General features: G+C 41.7%; 1 protein-coding gene and 1 long non-coding RNA gene across 31 annotated transcripts in view; one reads left to right on the top strand and one right to left on the bottom strand.

Annotated features, from left to right (window-relative positions):
* The window catches only part of LRIG2 (leucine rich repeats and immunoglobulin like domains 2), a 153,660-nt gene that overhangs the window by 77,237 nt on the left and 61,290 nt on the right, over positions 1-15,133 (top strand). The gene's annotated exons all lie outside the window — the stretch shown is intronic.
* On the bottom strand, positions 13,235-15,132 carry LOC111090737. The gene is made up of 2 exons (XR_005372792.1): positions 15,033-15,132; positions 13,235-14,835 (listed from the first exon to the last, which is right to left on the bottom strand). It is a non-coding gene; the product is annotated as an uncharacterized LOC111090737 (long non-coding RNA).

Raw genomic sequence — 15,133 nt, 5'->3', positions numbered from 1 at the left:
AACCTCTCCTTAACCCAGTGATTCTTAACACCCTCAGAGATTCTGATTTCATTGGCATCGACAGCAGTATTGTGTTTTCAGCTCACCAGATGAATAATTCTAGTGGGCACCCAGGGCTGAGAACCATTGCTTTTATTTTTCATTAATGCCACTTCTTCAGTCATGGGTTCAGTTTTATGTACAGCTGAACTGTGTTGAATCTGAAAAAATAAGAATAGGGGCATAGGGGCGCCTGGGTGGCTCGGTCAGTTAAGAAGCCAACTCTTGGTTTTGGCTCAGGTCATGATCTCACGGGTTGTGGAATTAAGCCCTGCATTGGGCTCCATGCTCAATTAAGAGTCTGCTTAGAGATTCTCTCCCTCTGCTTCTTCCCCCACGAGCTCACTTTCTCTCTCTCTCTCTCTCTCTCTCAATTAAATAAATAAACCTTAAAAAAAAACAAATAAGAATATAGGCAAACATATAATAAAAATTAGTAGTAACTAACACTCATTGAGACTTACATGTTCCATGCCTATTGCAAGGTGTTTTGCGTGCATTATCTCATTTCATTCACTCACCCATCTTATGAGGTGGAGAATAATATCTCTTTGTGACAGGTGAGAAAACTGAGGCCCAGAGAACTTAGCTCAGTTGTCCAAGGTCATGCATCTAGTATGTGGTTAAAATAGGACTTGAACTCAGGTATATCTGACTTCAAGATTTCATGCACTCATCCTGTTAGACATTGTTCCAGAACCATGACTGTAAGAGATCTCATTTACTGTTCATTTCCCAATCCCTTTTAGTCCCTACCTAATACACCTTTGTCAGGGCCTGCCAGGTGACATTTCAGTAGAGTTCTTAGTATCTCTTGTACCACCTCTGACATTTTATGTGCATTGCATTACACACATAGTGATTACACCTAGGTTATACCTGTAAGTGTAAAATGGGGTGTGACCTAAATATGTGTTATAAGTTATACATTGTGCATTTAGTGGTGTTTCTACACACACACAAGCCTATATTTTACACACATATAAAAGTTGTGGATGTTGTATAAGGGAGAGAACACGGATAGCACTGTGACCCTAGGCAATCACTCAAATTTGTTCATTCTTCTTTATCATATCTAAAATGGGGAAATACTGCTTGCTCCTTCTAACCAAGTGATTATTTGAGGATCAAATGAGATCCTGAAACTAGCAAGGAGTCCTGTGCATACCTTTTTTTGCCAGCTAATGAGCTGTAAATACATATGATGTGTTGGCATCACCTTTTACAGAGTAATTAATGCTGTATCCTGTGTATCCCAGTTGATGAGCCAGTCTTCCCTGCCATCCCTTGCTTTTTTTTTTTTTTTTTTTTCAAGATTTTACTTATTTGAGAGAAGAGAGAGAGAGCAGGAGCAAGGGGAGGGGCCAAGGGAGAAGCAGACTCCCTGCTGAGCAGGGAGGCCCATGATGATAATGATGATGATAACGACGATGACAACGAGGATGATGCTGCTGTTGCTGCTGCTGCTGCTGCTGCTGCTGCTGCTGCTGCTGCTTCAATGTGGGGCTCGATCCCAGGATCATGATCTGAGCTCCCAAAGGTAAAACTGACTGAGCCACCCAGGCACCCCACCCCTTGCTTTCTCATCTACTGACCTTTGGATTCTGTGTAATATGCACGAGTCACAGGTCAAGAATTTAATAGAAAGCAGGGGAAAGCACAGAAGGAAAGGGAATGAGTGGGAGAGGCATTTTTACAAGTTTTACAATAGTGCCATGTTGTTTTACTACAAAACAATCACTGTTGGCTCGGATGGGAGGAAACGAGCCCTTTTTTACACTGTTGGTGGCTAAATCACGTAAATTGCTATCATGTTTTGGAGAACTAGTTATTACATTGGAGATCAGCATAGCAATCCCATTGTGTAATAAAATAATTAAAAAATGGAAGCTCATATTTATACCAAGATTCAGCAGAAAAAAGGCATAAAAAGATGACAAATGGTTAGCAGTGGCTGGCTATCCCTGGTGGGTGGGTGTGCCTGGGAGGGGAAGTTTCACTTTTTACTTTATATTCTGTGTGATTTGAACTTGCCTACAAGCATTTATTTATTTATTTATTAAAACACACACACACACACCCCCAAGAGAAGTAGAGAGCAGAGGCGAGCTCGATATGCACACATCAGCTGCGCTTCTGTTTCTTAATCCTTGGCTCCTCTCTGCAAGGCAGGCCTGCAGTCCCAGGAGGGTGCTGACCCCTGCCTGGCAAGCCCTCCGTGTGCTGTGCTGATTGTAGTTCACTATGAGTTGCTTAAGCAGCAGGTTCCCGGTGGCTGGTCAGCTGGAACTGCTTCATGAGGACAAACAGGAAGGATGCAGCTGCCAGTGCAGCTCACTCCATTGACCTCATTCACAGAAATAAAAAAAAAAAATTAAGTCTTAAAATGTTGAGGATGAATTTCATGCTGTTCATAGCTCCCTCAAGACCCTGTCTGGAGAGGGGAGTGAGCCCCCAGCAGCCCTGTTAGGTTGCCTTGGAGGAACCCTTGCACACGCAGACATTACAAGCCCCAGGTCCCGGGGCCTGACAACTTGCCCTCGGGCACTTGCTCAGGACTTTGGTTCCATAGGCTAAATCTCACGGCGACCCTGTTCCCCTGCTCGAAACTGGAACCTCCTCTCTAGCGAAATAAGCCATCCCACCATTCTTGCAGCTTAAGTTCTCTTATGCAGGATGTCAGCAAAAGCTCAGGGCAGAGAGATGAAGAGAGATGGGGAAATAAGGTGAGCATTCCTGGTAGATGGATAGCAAATCCCTGCTCTCACAGGTTTTAGCCATGGGGCCGTAGACACATTACTTCCCCTTTCTGAGCCCGAGTTTCCTTCTCTATAAAATGAGGAAAATAAACCTATCTGCCCTATAGGGTTGGGGGGTCCTGCTACCCAAAAGGGCTTAGTACTATGTGCCTGAAGAGAAGAAAGCTCAGTAAATGCTACAGGTATGTGTGTGTGCGGAGCCTCATTAGCTTTTACTTCCCACTATGGCAGTGGTTCAGAGTTTGGGCTCTGTTATTTACTACATGTGTGACTTTGGGCAAACCTCTTTGGGCTTCAGTTTTGTTTTTTTTTTAAGATTTTATTTATTTATTCATAGGGACACAGAGAAAGAGAGAGAGAGAGAGAGAGAGAGAGAGGCAGAGACACAGGCAGAGGGAGATGCAGGCTCCATGCAGGGAGCCTGACGTGGGACTCGATCCTGGGTCTTCAGGATCACACCTCAGGTTGCAGGTGGCTCTAAACCGCTGCGCCACCAGGGCTGCCCTGGGCTTCAGTTTTGTCATGGGCAAAATGAATATAAGGATTCCCCTCTCATACGGATCTTGTAAAGATGAACTCGGATCATGCACAGAAAGCAGTAAAGTGCCTGAACACAGGCATTCAGGAAATGGGGGCAATTACAGTTTGCTGATGAAAAATTAAAAGTTACCTGTAAAACATATGAATTCCGCAAAACCACCTCCAAATCCCCGCCTGCCCTGGGGATGCTCAGGGAATGAGCTGCTGGTTCCAACCTGAAATCTACTCCTGAACTCCTGGGCTGTAAGATGGTCCTGTCTTTATCCCCTTCTTTTTTGCTCTTCCCACTTTTCTTTCTCTCCCTGCCCATGCCTCTCATTAGTCCAATTAGTAAACGGTTGCTGTCACTTCAGGTCAGCCCCAGGCCTGGAGTCCCTTGTGGATGCGCTGTTGTGCTGGGGAAGTGAGGCGATGGGGAAGTTGCAGGGGCACCCTAATTTCTACAGGGCAGTGGAACAAGGAACGGAGGCTGGCAGCAGATGGACCTCCCCTGCCCCTGTTTCTTGGGACATCAACAGGATAATCAATGAGAACTTCATTATGCAGAGTGAGTCTGGTTGTTTGGCAGAGCACCAGGGTCCCATTTAGGGACTGGAAGTTTCTGGCCTGGAGATAATGATCAGCCCGAGGCCTCTGGCTTTCTTCTGCACACTAGCTTTCAGCTCCCCCTTGAACAACTGTGTGCACATGTACATGCACGCACGTGCACACACACGCATACACCCATGCAGGCACACATACAAGTTCCCTGGGCTTTTAGTCACCTATAGAGTTTGTGAGTCCATTCCAGGCTTGGAAGGCTGGTGAGCAGGGTGAAGCTGGAGAGCCCAGAAACGCGCGACTGCTCCTGCTGATTGCTGAGAATAATCAAACCCTGAGGTTCCCAAGGGCCTATTAAACCATTGCAAGTGTCTCAACCACAGTGACAACAGGTTCCCCCCACCTCCCCGCCCCCAACCTTGGGAGGATAAAGAAGCAGGCCTGGGGAGTGGCCCAGCCAGCTGAAAATAAGATAATGGGACTAAGAAGCTCCAGCAGTCCAGGGACAGGTTGATTTGTTGGGAACACAATGGAGTCAGCATTTTAACCACCTCCCTGCCAACCCTGTGGTGTAAAACTGGAGCTTATGCTGAGGACAGAGGAGGGGGAGCGGAGGGGGCATGGTTTGATGGGAAGTTGGTTCCCCAGCCAGTTACATCATACATACCTGTTCAGGCACGTATTTAGGGAAAAGGGGGTTCCTATCAAACTCATTGCACTGACACCTGGCTCCCACCTGCTGCCCTTGTAGGCACTACTCTTTGCCACCTAGAATTATGAGCTTCCATGCTGACCTCGGCCCAAGATGAATGTAGAGAGTGCCGCATTTTCTTTCACTGCTCTGACTCCCCACAGCACCAGAACACATAGGCTTCATATAATAGACTTCACTGAAGGTCTCAGAGTGTGGTTCTCAAAGTATGGTCCGTGGGTCAGGCACAGGAGCATCACCTGGAAACATGTTAGTACAGGGTTCTCCAATGCTACCCTAGACCTGCAGAATCAGATATTCTGAGAACCAGCCCAACAATCTGTATATTAATAAGCCCTTCAGGTGATCCTGTTAGTTGCCGAAATTTAAGGACCATTGCTTTTGGGGATAACTTGAAAAAAATTATAATGGAGGGGAAGAGACTAAATTCAAACAGAACTGTAAATAGGACTGTTTAAAAGCCTATAGGAATATATAAAAGGTTTTTCATAGAGTTTTGCTTCCCATTCTGGGGGAAGCAAACATACATTGGCAGAACCTCCGTGCAGAGGTTGATTGCTGCCCTTATAAAAACAATCCAGGGATGCCTGGGTGGTTGAGCATCTGCCTTTGGCTCAGGGGGTGATTATGGAGTCCTGGGATCGAGTCCCAAGAGGGGCTCCCTCCATGGAGCCTGCTTCTCCCTCTGCCTGTGTCTCTGCCTCTCTCTGTGTGTCTCTCATGAATAAATAAAATTAAAAAAAAAAATCTCTTAAAAAAATCAAAAGCATATGTTCGTGCGATCTCTCTCTCTCTCTCTCTCACACACACACATACACCCATTCCCCACCTTCTCTTCACAGAGGCCACAATATTCTTGAATTTGGTGTTTATTATTCACATGTTTTTACTACATGTTATTTTTTTGCATATTTTTGACTGTGTATTTTGGATATACCAGATATATCTGCTGGCAGTTCGCTTTTTTCCATTTGCCATTAAGTTTTGAGATTTATTTTTGGTGCTACTATATCTATTTTCTTGTTGGTGGACTTTCAGGTTGATTCTAATTTTCAACTATCATAAATAATGCTGCAATTAGCACTCATGTATATCGATGTACAAGAGTTTCTCTAGGAAATATGCCTAGGAATGGAATTACTCTATTATTTTAATGTGCATCTTCAACTTTACTAGGTCTTTCCAGTTTATTCTCTGAAGTAGTTATATTCACTTGAGCCGCTATAAAAACAGGGTACAAGAGTTCCTGCTGCTTATGGCCAACATTTGGTATTGTTAGACTTTCATATTTGTGTTAAATTTGTTGATTTGTGTTAAATTTGTGGATGTGAATGGTATTTCTTGGGGGGTAGTTTTAATTTACATTTATCTGATTTAATTTACATTTACATTTATCTGATTACTATTAAAGTTGAACATGTTTTATAATGTTTACTGGGCCATTTGGTTTCTTCTCTGATTTCATGTTTATTTCCTTTATTTGTGTTTCTATTGGGTTATCTTTTCTCTACTGATCTGAGGAATTTTTTATATACTCTGGGGATGCATTATAAATATCTGCTTTCAGTTATAGCTTCTATTTTTACATTATTTATGGTGTTTTGTGGTATAGATGTTTTCATTTTATCACGTAGGCAGATTTATCCATCTTATTGGTGCTCTTTGAGTCATGGTTGCAAAATATTTCTGTGTCTGTGAAGACTAGATGCCATAACAAAGAGACCCCAAAATGGTATGTGTTAAAGAACAGAGACATTTTTTCACTCACAAAAGCGGTCCCAAGATGAGTATAGTCCCAGTTGCCGGGGTGGCTTTGCTGTACATGGACATTTGGGGAGACAGATTCATACCATCTCCTGGGTTTGCCATCCCCTTGGGCACATCTCCATGTTGTATAGCCAAGTTGGATTGCCATATTCAAATTCCAACCGGCAGGAAAGAAAAGGAAAGCGTGGAAGAGGCATAACTAATGTCAAGTTCCAGAGCTGCAAGTGGCAGTCAGCATTTCTGCTTACATCCCACTATAAGAAATTAATTTCATCTGCAAGGAAGGCTAGAAAATGTGCCCAACTATGATGTGATTATTATGGAAGAATAGGAGAATAGATATCATGGGCAAAGAGTAGTTTCTTCTCTACCCTGAGGTATTTATTCTATTAGGGTTTTATTTTTGTTAGAATGTAAGTTAGGGGTCTCTTTTATATTTTACATTCTGTATTTGTTGATTTGTAATGTGACCTGCATCTTATGTGAAGTTTTCCTGTGGGCATAACTTGATTTCTGGAATCCCTATGCTGTCCTTTTTAAAAAAAAAAAAAAAAAACTTTTAAGACTTCACTTATTTATTTGAGAGAGAGAGTGAGAGAGAGAGAGAGAGAGAGCGCGCGCAAAAAGTGCACAAGCAGGAAGGAGAGGGAAAAGCAGGCTCTCCACAAGCAGGGAGCCCAAGATGGGGCTTGATCTCAGGACCCTAGGATCATGACCTGAGCCAAAGGTAGACACCCAACTGACTGAGCCACCCAGGTGCCCCTAATTTTTAATTTTATTTATTTTAAAGATTTTATTTATTTATTTTAAATATTTTTATTTATTTAGAGAGAGCACACATGCTAGCAGGGCAAGGGGCAGAAGGAGAGGAAGGGGGAGACAGAGCATCTCAAGCAGACTCCATGCTGAGCATGGAGCCCAATGTGCAGCTCAATCTCATGACCCTGAGATCATGACCTGAGCCAAAATCAAGAGTCAGGCACTCAACTGACTGAGCCACCCAGATGTCCCTTTCTATTTTGTTCTTGTTTACCCGTATGTCTTGTCCCTAGTTTCTTAAAAACTAGAGTATTATTATAAGTCATATTACCTGGAAGGATCAAGCCTTTGACTTAATTATTTTTTTATAAAAATAGTCCTGGTTTTTCTTGGCCCTCTGTTCTTTATGCTTTTAGAATCAACTTGTCAAGTTTCATGTCAAAATTTTTTATTGGAATTGTGCTGCACTTATGTATTGATTCATTTTGGCAGATTTGTCAGTTTTAATCTATTATAAAATATAACATATAGAAAAGTGTAAAAAAATAGAAATCTACACTTTGGTTATAAAGTAAAACCATGTAACTGCTCTCCAAGTCAAGAAACAGAATACTACTGGAACTCCAGAAGTTCCCTGTGTGTTCTGTATCAATCACAGTTGTCTTCCTTCTGTGTAGAGGTCATCACTCTTAGCTTTCATAAGAATCATTGCTTTTCTTTTCTTTATAGTTTTACTGTGTATGCGTTCTAAATAAATATTTCTTTGTTTTTAAGCTTTATATGAAGAAAAATAATATGATTATTAATTATTGTGATTTGGCACAATAATTAGCACTCTTGTGATTTGGATTTTGGGCTCAACATTATGTTTGGGTTGTTTCTAGTTCTTGGCAATTATAATAAAGCTGCTGTCTACATTTTGGTGCATGTATCCAGGTGGTAAGTATGCCTATCTCTAAGGTGTATACCCCAAAATGGAACTGCTGCATTGTGATATATGTACATTTTCAGATATATCTTAGATATAACCCCATACTGTTTTGCAAAGTGGTTACACTAATACCTATCCCCATTAGCTTTGATAAGACACCTTGTTGCTCCATTTTCTTACCAACACCCAGGATTGTCAGGTTTTGTAATTTTTATCAATCTGATACATGTTGTGGTATTTCATTGTGGCTTTAATATTTCACATTCCTTTTTTGAAAAAAAAAATTTCACATTCCTGACACATAGATTAAACAATGTATCATGTGCTTTTTGGCTATTTGTATTTTTTTTATTTTGAAGTGCACCTTTAAATTTTATGCCCATTTTTCTTTTAGGTTGTTTGCCTTTTTCCTATTGATTTGTAGGAAATCTTTGCAAATTAGAGAGACTGTTGGTGATGTATGTTGTATCTTTTACTGGTGTCTTTTGTGACTGAAAGTTTATTTTGATGTCTGCATATTTTTCATTCTTTTTTTATGATTATCTTTTTCTGTTTTAAGGCATTCTTTTCCTTTTTTAAAAAAAGATTTTATTTATTTATTATTTGACAGAGAGAGAGAAAGAGAAAGAGAACATGTAGTTGGAGCAACAGGTAGAGGGAGAGGGAGAAGCAGGATCCCCACTGAGCAGGGAGCCTAATGCAGCCTCTCTCCTAGGACCCCGGGATCATGACCTGAGCTGAAAGTAGACGCTTAACTGACTGAGTCATCTAGGCGCCGCTTAAGACATCCTTTTCTATTCCAAAATGAAAAAGATAGTTTTTATTATTCCCTTATAAAAGTTTCATGGTTTTACTTTTCATTTTTAGGTCTTGAATTGATTTTTTTGCGTGTGTGGTGTGAGAAAGGATCTAGTTTCATTTTTTTCCCTGTATGATTATCTAATGATCTCAGCCCCATTTATTGAAAAGTCTATCCTTTCTCCAATGATCTCCTCAGCCCCTGGCAACTACCATTCTATTTTCTGTCCCTATGAATTTGACTGCTTTAGATACCTCATGTAAATGGAATTAACCGTATTTATCTTTCTGTGACTGGTTTATTTCACTTAGTATAATATCTTCAAGTTTCATCCATGTTGTAGCCTGTGTCAGAATTCCCTTCCTTTTCAAGGGTGAATGATATTCTTTTGAGTGTATATACATTTTCTTTATCCATTCATCTGTTGAAGGACACTTGGGTTGCTTCCACTTTTTAGCTGATTGTGAGTAATGCTGCTATGAACATGGGTATGCAAATATTTCTTCAAATCCTTGCTTTTAATTCTTTTGGGTATATATCCAGATGTGGAATTGCTGAGTGGTAGGATAACTCTATGTTTAAGTTTTCAAGGAAATGCCATACCATTTTCCACAACAGCCGCACCATTTTACATCCCTACCAGCAATGCACAAGAGTTCCAGTTTCACATTCTCACAACACTCTTTACTTTTTGGTTTTGTTTTTGTTTTGTGGGGTGCTTTCTTTTTGATAATAACCATCCTGATGGGTGTAAAGTGCTATCTCACTATGGTTTTGATTTGCATTTCCTTAATGATTAAGGATGTTGAGCATTTTTTTTCATGTGCTTATTGGCCACTGTATATCTTCTTTACAAAAATGTCTAAGTCCTTTGTCCAGTCTTCAATTTTTTTAAATTAAGTTGTAGGAGGTTTTCTTTAAAGTTTATTTATTTATTTATTTTAGAGAAAAAGAGAGAGATAGCTTGAGGGGGTGGGGAGGAGGAGCAGAAGGGGAGGAGCAGAGGGTGAGCAGACTGCACCAAGTGCGGAGCCCAATGTGGGGCTCAAACCCACAACTCTGAGGTCATGACCTGAGTTGAAACCAAGAGTCCGATGCCCAACAAACTGAGCCACCCAAGTTGTAGGAGTTACTCCAAGTTATAGGAGTTATTATTTTTTTAAGTTTTTTTTTCTTAAGGTTTTATTTATTCGTGAGAGACACACAGAGAGAGGCAGAGACACAGGCAGAGGGAGAAGCAGGCTCCCTGCAGGGAACCCAATGTGAGACTCCATCCCCCACTCCAGGATCACGCCCTGAACCAAAGGCAGACGCTCAACCCCTGAGCCACCCAGGTGTCTTCAGGAGTTATTTATATCTTTATGAGATAGAGGATTCACAAATATTTTCTGCCATTTCATGGGTTGTCTTTTCACTTTTTTTGCTGCACAAAAGTTTTTAAATTTTATGAAGTCTAGTTTATCTGTTTTTTTATGGCTTTAGATTTTGCTTCAATGAAAAGTAATTATTATCATTATTTCCTCTTTGCTTTAGCGGGAAAAGGAGATTGAGGAAGGAGGAAATGGAAGGAGGCAAAACGCATTCTAAATAGATTTGTGCTGCTTCAGTAAGAGCAGAGTGAAGTTTTTTGTTTCTTTGTTTTTTAAGTTCAGTAAGAGTGAAGTTTCTTTTTTAAAATTATGCTTTTTATGTTAATTCAGTATAGTTAACATACAGTGTGATATTAGTTTCAGGTGTACAATATGATGACTCAACATTTCCATGAAACACCTGGTGCTCGTCACAAGTGCCCTCCTTAATCGCATCAGCTATTTCACCCATTCCCCCTCCCCTCCCCTCTGATAACCATTAGTTGTTCTCTGCATTAAAAGTCCACTTCTAGGGCAGCCCGCGTGGCTCAGCAGTTTAGCGCCGCCTTCGGTCCAGGGCCTGATCCTAGAGACCCTGGATTGAGTCCTGTGCCCTGTGTTGGGCTCCCTGCATGGAGCCTGCTTCTCCCTCTGCCTGTGTATCTGCATCTCTCTCTCTCTCTGTCTCTCTTGAATAAATAAATAAAATCTTTTTAAAAAATCCATTTCTTGGTTTCTCTCTCTCTCCTTTTTCCTTTGTTCATTTGTTTTGTTTCTTAAACTCTACATATGAGTGAAATTATGTGTTATTTGTCTTTCTCTGATGGACTTATTTCACTTACCATTATACTCTCTAGCTCCATCCATGTTGTTGCAAATGGCAAAATTTCATTCTTTTTTAGGGTATGTTATATGTATATATAATGGAATATATATATGTATATGTATACACACACACACACACACACTCTGTATCTTCCTTATCCATTCATCTCTGGGTGGACACTTGGGCTGCTTCCATAATTTGGCTCTTGTAAATAATGAGAAACAGTGGAGTTAACAATAATTTATTCAGTCACAAATATTCATTTGCTATCTCTTATATCCCAGACACTGCACTTAGCACCAGGGATATAAAATGAGTATAGAGATATCTTACTTAGGAGGACAACTAGAAAAAGTTATTTTCAACACAATGGGATGGAGTTGACAAATATGAAAATATATATAATGCCATGGACTGTGGTTGAAAAGTGGAGGTGGAAACTACTGAATGCCTGGAAGAGTTAAAGAAATCTTTAAAGAGGAAGAACCTCAAAAAGTAAGAAATGTCTGGCTGGAGAAGGTAGGGTAGGACAACCTCTAGAAGGAACAGCATGTACAAATAAGTATAGACATGCATGGACCAATTTATGAAAGGCAAATAATTTCCTGTGGCTGGAATATGGAGAACATGGTGAGGAGATCATGGGAAATGTGGGAGGTAGTTAGGTTGGGCCCTGACTGTGGAATCTTCAATGGTAGAACAGAGAATTTGGAATTTGATATTACAGGCAATGTTAAGTCATTAATAAAAAGTATGTTTTTTTCTGTTTTCCAAAATAATCTATGTTCTCTATAAAACATTGGGGAAAACACCAAAACCAGAATAAAAACCACTGGGAACACCAATTTTTTTTCTTTTTAAGATTTAAGTAATCTCTACACACAATGCAGGGCTTGAACTCACAACCTCAAGATCAAGAGGCACATGCTCTACTGACTGAGCCAACCAGGCACTCCTCAAATCTTCTTTGCAGGGAGAAACTAACAACATATTTATATCAGTATGCTGTGGAAAAATAGTTCTGGCAGAGGGGTGAGGACAAGAGATGGGTTCAGAGGTTACTGGATTAATACCCATGAGAGAAGAAGGTCTGTACAAAGACAGTAGCAGTGGGGATGGGAAGAAGGGAAAGATTTCTGACATTCCTTAGGGGAAATCAATAAAGCCCAGTGACTGATTGGATTTGGGAAGTAAGAAAGAGGCAAAAGTGTGAGTGATTTTGGGATATCTAGTTTAGGAGAGTAAAATTGGCTAGATTAGTCAGCTATGCCTTAGCAAAGAGCAAAGTCCTGAGAAAATGGGAGATGGGGCAGATAAAAAATTTTAAGGGGATGGTGTTTATACAAAGATCTGTTGTTTATAGAAAGGTCTGCAAGAGGGGATCCAAAATGAGTAATCTGGAATTGGTGTGGTCTCAGGTTTATGGGCTACACTGAACTCAGAAAACTTGGCCCAGGTACTTGGCACCCAAGGATTAAAAGGACAATTTTAGGACAATGAATGTAAAAACTTTATTCCATTGTTAATGAGAAAGTGATCACTAAACTTGATTAATAACATGTATTTGTTAAATCTAGTTGGACATATGTATGGGTCTTATTCTATGATTCTTCTTATTGCTATAAAATAAAATTTCCATGCTAAAAGTTTAAAGAAAAAATTTTAGGTAGTTTTTTCTAGTAGAGAGTACAATAATATTATCTATTCATTTATCAAACATTTATTGTGTGTCTATTATATGACACGTACTGTGCTAGCCTGTATGGGGGATACAAGAGATAGAAGGTGTATATAAATGCTATCAGAATGGTAAAAAATAATGTGCAGAAGGAATTAAGAACTTGGAGGGGCTCCTAGCTGGTGTGACCTGCACAATTTATTGGGGAAGACACAGGATAAAGAGCATGAATTTCTATTGTGCCCATAGGGAAGCTCTGAAACTATAATTCAGAGAGGTACTATGATACTCCTGCTTATGCCTGGTTTCTTAGTGGAGGTTGTTAAACATGCTTAACAGCCAGGAAGGGAAGGGAAGAGTAAGTTTCACGTTGCTGTCTTGGCTTTTAAAGTTTGGTTCAGATTGGAGCATTGCATATGTCTTTGATTCCAAGAAACGTTTTGATCTTAAAAATGTAAAAAAGGGTTTTAAAAGCATAATTGTAACTCCAAACCTGCCACGGAAAGATTGATTTCAGTTACTTCCTAGGACAACCCTATGACCTAGGCATTATCTCTCTCTCTCTCTCTCTCTCTTTTTTTTTTTTTTTTTTACCTGTTCAGTCTTTCAATTTGCAAGAGTCAGAAAACCCTTAGTAAATGCCAGTCTGTCTCTGCTCCAGGTAACTTGTGTTGAAATAGAAACAACACATCCAAAATGGAGTCACTTGTGCTGAGCCCCACATCAGCAAACCAAGATCAAATACCTAACCTAATTACAGTTTTAGCCTCTCCTGGGACTGTGATTTCTAATCAATCAGTCTGGAATTAACCTGGTCAGCACTGGTGAGTTAATGTGCCTGATAGACCCCCTCTCTCCTCACCAAAGGGGGTAACTTTTTGCTAGAAACTTTGTTTTTCTGCCCCTTTCTGCCTACAAATGCCTTCCATTTAGTACATCTCCCCAGAGCTCCTTTTTACTAGCTGGGTGGAATGCCACCTGGTTCATGAATGTTGCATAAAGCCAACTAGATCTTCAAATTTACTCAGTTTAATTTGTTCCCAACACTTCATTTAACCTCTCTGGGCCTGTTTTCTTATCGGCAATAACCGTCTTGTCAATTTTAACAGTCATTCAGATACCAAACAAGGTAGCAGATGCAAATGCTTTTTGAAAAGTGTAAAAGCGGGATCCCTGGGTGTCGCAGCGGTTTGGCACCTGCCTTTGGCCCAGGGCGGATCCTGGAGACCCGGGATCGAATCCCACGTCGGGCTCCCGGTGCATGGAGCCTGCTTCTCCCTCTGCCTTTCTCTCTCTGTGTGATTATCATAAAAAATTAAAAAAATATTTAAAAAAAGAAAAGCATAAAAGCACCATATAGGTGAGCCACCACTCTTATTCATAAACTTGTTATAATAAATGGCCGAGTGAGCATAAGGTGGTCAGACTTTGCTCTTCCCAGTATGTTTTTCATAACCTCTGCTTTAGCTAAATAAAAAAATTTTGTCATACCCAGCCTTCGCTTTGTTGACTACTTAACATCCCCTTTTAATGTCCCCTTTGCTTTTCTGAGTGTGAGCATCTAGGACAGCTTCTCTAAAGCAGAGGAAAGCAGGGTGTTTTCCTTAGAGGTATGCCTCGTAGGTGCAGTCCCATCAACATTTATTAAACTCCAAGCTCGAATAGAGGCTGGAGGAACCGGGCACCTGGGTGTCTCAGTGGTTCCTGATCGTCTGCCTTTGGTTGAGGGCGTTACCCCGGGGTGGTGGGATCTAGTCCCACATCAGGGCTCCCCGCAGGTTGCCTGCTTCTCCCTCTGTCTCCCTAGGTCTCCGCCTCTCTCTGTGTGTCTCTCATGAATAAATAAAATCTTACAAAAAAAAAAAAAAGAAGAAGCTGGAGGTACACGGATGAATAAACAAGGCCTCCGCCTTGCGGAGCTCAGGGAGTCCAGCAGCTGATGGTGATAACAGGCTTCCTGTGAACAGAGCGGGGATCGCCGGCCGCTTGCAGGAGCCCAGGAGCTGCACCCAGCGGGAGGGGGCGGGCGCGGGGGCGGCCCCAGCTGGGCTCTGGAGGCCAACGCCAGGTTACCAATCTGCCTTCAGAGTCCGCGATGAGGGAGGTAGCTCTTCAATTATTCCCCTTTCTTGGAGCCTAGAAAAAAGATCCTTTGCTACTACCCCAAAGTAGATAACGCCCAATCCAACCTGCGCCCAATCCTCGCAGAGCTCTAGCCGCGGCTCCTCTTAAGGGGCCACTGCGCCCTCCAGCGGAGGCTCGGCGGCGGAGCCCAGAGGGGCGGGGCAAGGGGCCGGCCCCCTTAAAGTCCTCCTTAAGAAACCCCCACTCACCGGCCCCGCCTCCTCGCGGAGCCCCGCCCCCGCGCGACCTCGTTCCGTGGCCCCGATTGGGTGGCTCCTGTGCGCGAGGACGTTGCGTCGCGGGGCGGGGC

The sequence above is a fragment of the Canis lupus genome, chromosome 17 (genome assembly GCF_011100685.1).
Source record: "Canis lupus familiaris isolate Mischka breed German Shepherd chromosome 17, alternate assembly UU_Cfam_GSD_1.0, whole genome shotgun sequence".
Lineage (NCBI taxonomy): Eukaryota > Metazoa > Chordata > Mammalia > Carnivora > Canidae > Canis > Canis lupus.
Note: the sequence above shows the minus strand (reverse complement) of the source record. Positions and strands in the feature narration are given on the sequence as shown.